This window comes from Paroedura picta, chromosome 3 (genome assembly GCF_049243985.1).
Source record: "Paroedura picta isolate Pp20150507F chromosome 3, Ppicta_v3.0, whole genome shotgun sequence".
Taxonomy (NCBI): Eukaryota; Metazoa; Chordata; class Lepidosauria; order Squamata; family Gekkonidae; genus Paroedura; species Paroedura picta.
In genome coordinates, this window is record NC_135371.1 from 96,997,856 (window position 1) to 97,006,093 (window position 8,238).

The window sequence follows — 8,238 nt, forward strand, 5'->3', positions numbered from 1 at the left end:
AGGCCCCAGTCCAGGAGCACCCGAAAATATACCTGTTCCCTTTAGGGGGGGAGTAAAACTACATCCAGAATCTGTATCCTTGGTCAGACCTCCCCCAGACCAGGGCCATTTCAATTTCATCAATATTACATAGACAAGCTGTTTGTTTCTTACTTTCTTACCCTAAACACTCATTTTCATCCCTGGTTAGTCTAAATACGGAGAGTAAAGGAGAGATTCGTACTTTCTCCACACCATCACAAATCCACATCTGGGTGGGACTAGCTGGGAAATGCTGTTTTTCCCCCCCCATGTCAGAAAGGAATACGGATGTGGATGTTTACACGTGAATGCCCAAAGATAGAATAGTGATGACTGGATGGTTTTAAAGGAGTGGAATGCTCTTAGTATTTTTAGAGAGGCATATTTTTTGATAGAGATAATTAAATTTTGCAAATAAGATCTTTAAAAAGAGACTTGTATATCTTGTAATACCAGTTTCCTCTCCAGCTGAACATACTATTTTATCACTTTACTGATAAATTTGCAGTGTAAATTGAAAGATATTTTGAATATTTTTGCTTCTATGCAGTTGGCAGCATTTACATGACACCTGGGCTAAGCAGCTGCTGCTGGTCAGTGTAGAACATCTGCTTAGTTGCTTAGGTCTCAGAGACATCATAGGCAGGTCATACATCTTTTCAAGTCAACTATATATACAATTGACATGAATATAGGTACTTTGCTTTGGGAGTCAGGCACACAAACGAGAAGGGGGCCACATGGGGGTTTGTCTAAGATGATATCTAGCCCCCCACACCTTCCTCTTTCCTCTTGCCCTCTTCAGCCCAGGAGTAGGCAAAGGCTTTGTCTAGGCTCCCACCACTCTGGTATCAGGATTCAAACTAGGGAAGGCCCAGAGTATCTAGCCCTGTGAGCTACAGCTTTAACACAGAATAGGTTTTCAACAAGCAAGGCAAGATTAACACATAAAGGAGCCAGCCAGAAAACAAGAGACTCGCATACAGCTACCTCACTGGTTCCTATTGCGGATGTATAAGCAAGTCCTAGAATTTTTTGAGTTTGAGTTTGGATATATTGAACCCCCAAAATATTGATAACCCCTGATATTCCCGAATCCCAATACCAGTATGGTTTGGGATTTGGTAAATATTCAGTCATGCCAATTTTGGTGGCTCCATTATAGCCTATGGGGACATGCAGCCTTCTGGTAGTCCCAAATATTTTCAGGATTTTTCAAGCCAGCCATTTCAGATAGCAGAAAAAATACCAAAAAAGAAATCCTCCAACCCAAATTAAAGGCAGGCTGGCTCCCTGGCCAAAAAATCAGATGGAGCCACCCTAAAGTGGCAAGAAAATATGGCGGGATCAATGGTAAAACGTGCACTCACACATTAGGACACCAAAACCCCCATGGATGATCAGAGCCAAGCAGATTCACAAATCCAAAACAAAAAATTCTTTATCATGCCTAATCAATTCAAACTAAGCTCCCTAATAAATTCAAATTGATTACCCCTTGATTAGTACATACAAATAAGAAACTGATCAATGTAACAAACTTAAAGTGATTACCCCTGCTGAACTCAAACTGACTCTACAAATCAACCCAAAGCATCAAAGGAAAGCCATCCGGTCAATTAAATCAACCATCACACATAACCTTAAGCCATGCTAAGGAACCCTATCACGCCCTAATCATCCCAAGAGTCACCACCACCTCACACATGATATAGACTTAACATACATCCAAGTACATCAACACACCACTAGCAACTGGGCTGGGAAATCCCTGAGAGGCCAAACTGGCAATTGGGGCCACCCCCCCCCCAAGATATAAACATCTAACAACAGTTCACACCCTACACCTAACGAATATCTGGACTGGGTAGCCCTGAGATGTCCTAACCAGCAATCAGGGCCATCCCTCCAGAAATACTGAATCCTCGAAAACAAACTCCCCAAAACAAACCAAAAACAAATCTATGTGTGAAGTAGAAATCCAGGGCTGGAGAAAGAGCCCTAGTAGATAATATTTAAAAAAAGAAATAAGAAATTAGAAAACAAATAAGAAAAATAAGGTACCAAATTGAGATCCTACTGAAATCTAGAAAAAGTAGGGTGGTCAGAAACTAAAACAACTAACATGTACCAGATATGGACATCCCACAGACATCAGGTACAACTGACGGAGTGACAACAACAGGGGGCCCAAGAGAGTCAGGGATCCCAATATTGAGGAGAAGAGGCAGAGACAGCAGTGGGAGGAGATAAGGCATCCAAGATATGGACATGCTTGGACCCCTTTCAACTTCCTTACAATTCCTCAGGACACTAGGATGGAGGCCAGAGTGAATAACCCACCTCTGACACTGATGCTGTGCAATGCCATGTCGATTAACAAGAAAACCCATACCTTGCAAACTTACTTCGTAGAAAATAGGGTTGATCTGCTGTGCATGATGGAAACCTAGGTCAGAGAGGGTGAGACAGTCGTTTTTAAAAAACTAGCCCCTGCCAGGTTCTGTGTCCTCCATCTATCTCGGATTGTAGGGCAGGAGAAGGGGGGTGTCAATTCTAATCCTTCAGAGCTCTCCCCATGTTGTTAATCCCAGGCACTCAATGTGTAGGCCTTGGGTGGGACTCAATTGACTGTGTGGCTGCCTGGATGGTGTACCACACACACACCATGCGGCTCCAAATGGCCTGCTAGCCATGCTAGAGGAGGTGGCAGCCTGGACACTAAAGTTTCCTAGACTATTAATTCTGAGGGACTTTAATGTCCATGCCAAGCTACCACCCTATAGAAATGGGCTGGACCTATTGTCAGCCATGGCAAAATCTCTTGCAATTTGTTATTAGTCTTACACATCAAGTAGGCCCCGGATCTCATTTTTGGTGCTGAGCTAAATCTGGATCTGGTCTTGGCTATTGCCTTGCCATGGTCAGACCACTGTGCCCTGAAGGTCCGGCTAAGGATGCCACCTCCTTCTCAGTTGGGCACAGAATAAATTTTAGCTCACCTGAAGAGACTTATGGATCCAATTGGATTCCTAAATGCTTGGTGGGACCTAGTGCCTCCCGACACTTCTCTAAATGATCTAGTCAGCAACTGACATGACAGAATGCTGGCTACCATTGATGAGATAGCTGCCTGATGTCCTCTCCACCCCTGTCTCAAGCAGGCCCCTTGGTACACTGGGGAGAAGAAATGTGAACTAAGAAGACTAGAGTGAGTTTGAAGGAAGAGTCATGACGTGGTTTTGATAGCATCTTATAGATTGCATTTGAGAACCTATGAGATGGCAGTGAAGTCGGTATAATGCAATTTTTACTCGACTGCCATCACATGAGGTGCCAGACAATTGGAGGCAGGCAAATGTAGTCCCCATCTTCAAGAAAGGGAAAAAGGAGGATCCGGGTAATTATCGACCCGTCAGCTTGACATCTGTAGCTGGCAAAATTTTGGAACAAATAATCAAACACTCGGTCCTTGAGCAGCTGGAACTGAGAGCTGTGATTTCTAAGACTCAGCATGGGTTTTGCAAGAACAAGTCATGTCAGACCAACCTTATCTCTTTTTTCGAGAAAGTGACTACATTGCTGGATCAGGGGAATGTGGTGGACATAGTTTTTCAGGATTTCAGTGACGCATTTGATAAGGTTGCACATTATATTCTTGTTGACAAGTTGGTAAAATGCGGTATGGATCCTAATTCTGTCAGGTGGATCAATAACTGGTTGACAAATCGTACCCAGAGGGTACTTGTTAATGGTTCAGCATCTTCTTGGAAAAGAGTGACAAGTGGAGTACCCCAAGGATCTGTCCTGGGGCCTGTGTTGTTCAACATATTTATAAATGATTTGGATGAGACATTAGAGGGGATACGAATTAAATTTGCAGACAATACTAAACTGGGAGGGGTAGCAAACACAACTGAAGACAGTTACAGAATACAGGATGATCTTGATAGGCTTGAAAAGTGGGCTAAACTGAATAAAATGAAGTTCAATAGGGACAAATGTAAAGTTCTGCATTTAGGTAGCAAAAACCAAATACACCAATATAAGATGGGAGAGACTTGTCTTGGCAGTAGCGTGTGTGAAAAGGATCTAGGAGTCTTAGTAGACCATACATTGAATATGAGTCAGCAGTGTGACTCAGTGGCTAAGAAGGCAAATTGGATTTTGGGCTGTATCAAACGGAGTATCATGCCCAGATCACGGGAGGTGATGCTACTGCTGTACTCTGCTTTGGTTTGGCATCACTTGGAGAACTGTGTTCAGTTTTGGGCACCCCAATTGAAGAGGGATGTTGACAAACTGGAACATGTCCAGAGGAAGGCAACAAAGATGGTGAGGGGTTTGGAGACCAAGAAGTATGAAGAAAGGTTGGGGGAGCTTGGTCTGTTTAGCCTAGAGAGGAGACGACTGAGAGGGGATCTGATAACCATCTTCAAGTATTTAAAAGGGTGCCATATGGAGGATGGAGCAGAATTGTTCTCTCTTCCCCAGAGGGACAGACCAGAACGAGTAGGATTAAATTAATTCAAAAGAAATTCCATCTAAACATCCAGAAGAATTTCCTGGCAGTTCGATCAGTTTCTCAGTGGAACAGGCTTCCTCAGGAGGTGGTGGGTTCTCCATCTTTGGAAATTTTTAAACAGAGGCTAGATAGCCATCTGACGGAGAGGCGGATTCTGTGAAGGCAAAGGGGTGGCAGGTTACAGTAGATGAGCGATTGGGATGTGAGTGTCCTGCATAGTGCATGGGGGTTGGACTAGATGACCCATGATGTCCCTTCCAAATCTATTATTCTATGATTCTATGATCTGCTAACTCATGCTCAACTCAATTATTTAGGATAGTTCGGTCTCTTACTACCCTGGAGAAAGGGCACCAAAATAATTATGAATTGGATATCCACTGTAAGACATTCGCAAGTCATTTACAGACAAAATCTTGACACTCCACCATTACCCCCTTCCAACAGATACAGAAAGCGATCTAGAGGCTCCTTGGCTTTCTTTGGAAAGAACACTGCCTAACTTCAGACAACTCATGCTGACTGAAGTAAACAGGATACTAATGTCAGCAAAGCTAACCACATGTCCTCTAGTCTAGACCCATGCCCATCGTGGCTACTAAAGACAACCAACACAAGAATAGTGGTACCTCTTTGGGAGATAATCAACCTCTCCCTCTCAACAGAAGAATTCCTGGAAGGTCTAAAAGAGGCAGTGGTTCACCCATTGCTAAAAAAAACATCTCTAGACTTGTAAGAACCCAACTACTATTGTCCCATCTCGCACCCAGCATTTCTGGGAGAGATGCTTGAAAAGAAGAAGCTTCAAACTTAGACACATCTCAGTCTGTTTTCCAGCCTGGCCATGGAGTAGAAACAGCACTAGTCACCCTGACAGATGACTTCCACAGCCAGTTGGACCAGGATGAATTGGTGCTGCTTGTGCTGCTAGAGACCACTCAGCAGCATTCAACACAGTTGACCACGGGTTTCTTGCCTGCCACCTCGCTGATGCTGGGATATGAGCAGCAGCCCTTCAGTGGCTGATCTCCTTTCTCCGGGATCGTGGACACAGGGTAGCTATTGGAGAGAGATCATTGAGCCACTACCAACTTGCTTGTGGAGTCCCTAAGTGGTAAACCACCCTGAGACTCAAGGGAGGGTGGTATATAAACATACACTGCAAAATACAAATAAGGTAATTTTGGGGTATTTTTTCAATTTGGATTTGCTGAATTCACACCCTTCGTCTGTATTGTATCTGGCCCTTCCAAAGTCCAAACTACCTTCCATGGGTGATGGATCCTTTCTTGCTTATAGCTCCTTCTCTGGCTCTCAGCTCCTATGAGAAGAACACCTTTACATTTCAAGGGGGACTTACATGATTTCTTTCTTGGCTCAGGCTCCTCAGAGATGATTGGCCTTCAGTTCCCCTCCAGTTTCACCAGGCCCTCTCCCAGGCTCAAAGAGCTTTTGTAAAATGTAGGCCCAAAGGAAAAATCTCAGTAGGGTCCCAGGCCGCTGAGTGGGGGACAGGGGCTGCTAGAGTTGCCAACTGTGGGTTGGAAAGTTCCTGGGGATTTAAGGCTGTGGCCTCAGAAAGGCAGGATGTGGGGAGGGTTCTAAGTGGGATAGAGTACAATAGAGTTCAGCTTCCAAAGCAGTCATTTTCTCCAGAGGAAATGATCTTTGTAATCAGCTTTAATTCCAGGGGATCTCCACTGGAGGTTGGCAAGCCTAGAGGCTATACTGAGGCCTGTAGGCTGCTTCATTAAGTAGTTTTGGGCCTGGGAAGGGAGAAGGGATTTTGTGTCATAGCAAAGGGACCCAGATTAATGACTACACCCAAGGAATATAACTCTTTAAGGTATTTCCCCCGCCCTGTTTCAGATAGGTTGGGAAAATGTTGATAGAAGGCAAGGAACTGGTGTAGGAACAACAGTGTGAGAACTCCATGAATGAAATATATGGATATATTTTGAGTGTTCAAAATTGCTGATCAAATTGCAATTGGAATTTAGAAACATTCAGACACACTGAGTCTGGAGAGTAAATACAGTGTACAGCGAGAATGCACCACCTCATAGGAATCATCACTTTCTCAGATCTGCTGGGCTTAAACTCATACATATGGGAATATTTCCCTATTTTGCACAAACCACTGATTAAGAATGCAAACTCACTCAAGAAAAGGGCAACCAATTTTTTTGTGATATTCCTTTATTTATTAATTAGCGTTATTTGTGTCCCCACCTTTCTCCACAGTAGGCACCCAAAGCAGCCAAAATCATTCCTTTCTCCATTTTGACTTAGTTCTGGGATTGGGTTGCATTTTAAGAACAGGTGCTCCTGTTTCATACATCCAACCAGATAGGCATTTACAGTGTAGTAAACCCCTCTGATCTCACCATCTTAGAGAGTTCCAGTAATTCAATCAAGATGACTGGTTTCAGTAGACAAATCTATGCTTTCCAGGAACTTTAAAGGTAAAGGTATCCCCTGTGCAAGCACCGAGTCATGTCTGACCCTTGGGGTGACGCCCTCCAGCGTTTTCATGGCAGACTCAATATGGGGTGGTTTGCCAGTGCCTTCCCCAGTCATTAGCGTTTACCCCCCAGCAAGCTGGGTACTCATTTTACCAACCTCGGAAGGATGGAAGGCTGAGTCAACCTTGAGCCAGCTGCTGGGATTGAACTCCCAGCCTCATGGGCAGAGCTTCAGACTGCATATCTGCTGACTTACTACTTTGCACCAGAAGAGGCTCCTGCCCAGGAACTTTACGACAATCATTTTGCACATATTTGTTAAATAAGGCTGGTCTACCTTTTAAGTCAGTCTGTCTATCTCATTTTCATCTAGGATACCAGACACCACAGGAGTTCTCCTGCTTTCAGGCCATACTTCTTCCCACAAATTCACGCACACAAACTGGAAGAATGCTAGAAATTAACGTGACGTGTCTACATTAACTGGAAGTGAAGTAAGCACCTTGGGGTTGTTGAGGGGTTGATAGAAGCAAATTCTAGAGTTTTTGCCCCAAAGCTAGTGTGTCACCCTCAATGTGCCTATATTGCTATTGGGTCACATAAGCACATCACCAATTTCCAGCATTCCTTTCAATTCCTGCTAAGTATACCCCTCCCCATTCTCTGCCAGCAGCTCTGAGGGACCTGGCAATCCTATTTCCATCTCACCTTACCTCCAAGGAGTTCAGCCTGGTATACGTGGTTCTCCCCTCTTCCATCCCCCCCCCTTCACAAGAAACAGCCCTGTGAGTGATGTATTGCAGCTGGTGCATGTGGAAGTAGTCACCTCATAGAAATCCACTGCATCATTTTTTTTGACATTTTTTGACATTTTTTCTATTCCCCCCCCCCAGCATAAGGCTTTGAGGCAGCTTACAGTATAACAATACTGCCATAAAACAATGAGAGAAGCAATACTACCACAGCAGAAAGGCATCAGTAAAACCATTAAGGCAAGGTAAAAGTTTAAATAAGGTTAAAAGCAAACAACCATTTCCCTTTGCACTGAAACCCTCCTCATCAAATGCAGTTGCTGAACAAGAAATACCATCTCTCTGCTTGAGAACAAAGGAAGCTGGGAGGTGGCAGTCAGGCAAGAGAGCGTGAGGTCTGCTTTGTTACTCAAGTACGGGGGATTTACTCAGCCACTCCCAACTGGCTCCAGCCATTCAAGGTCAAGTGCTATTA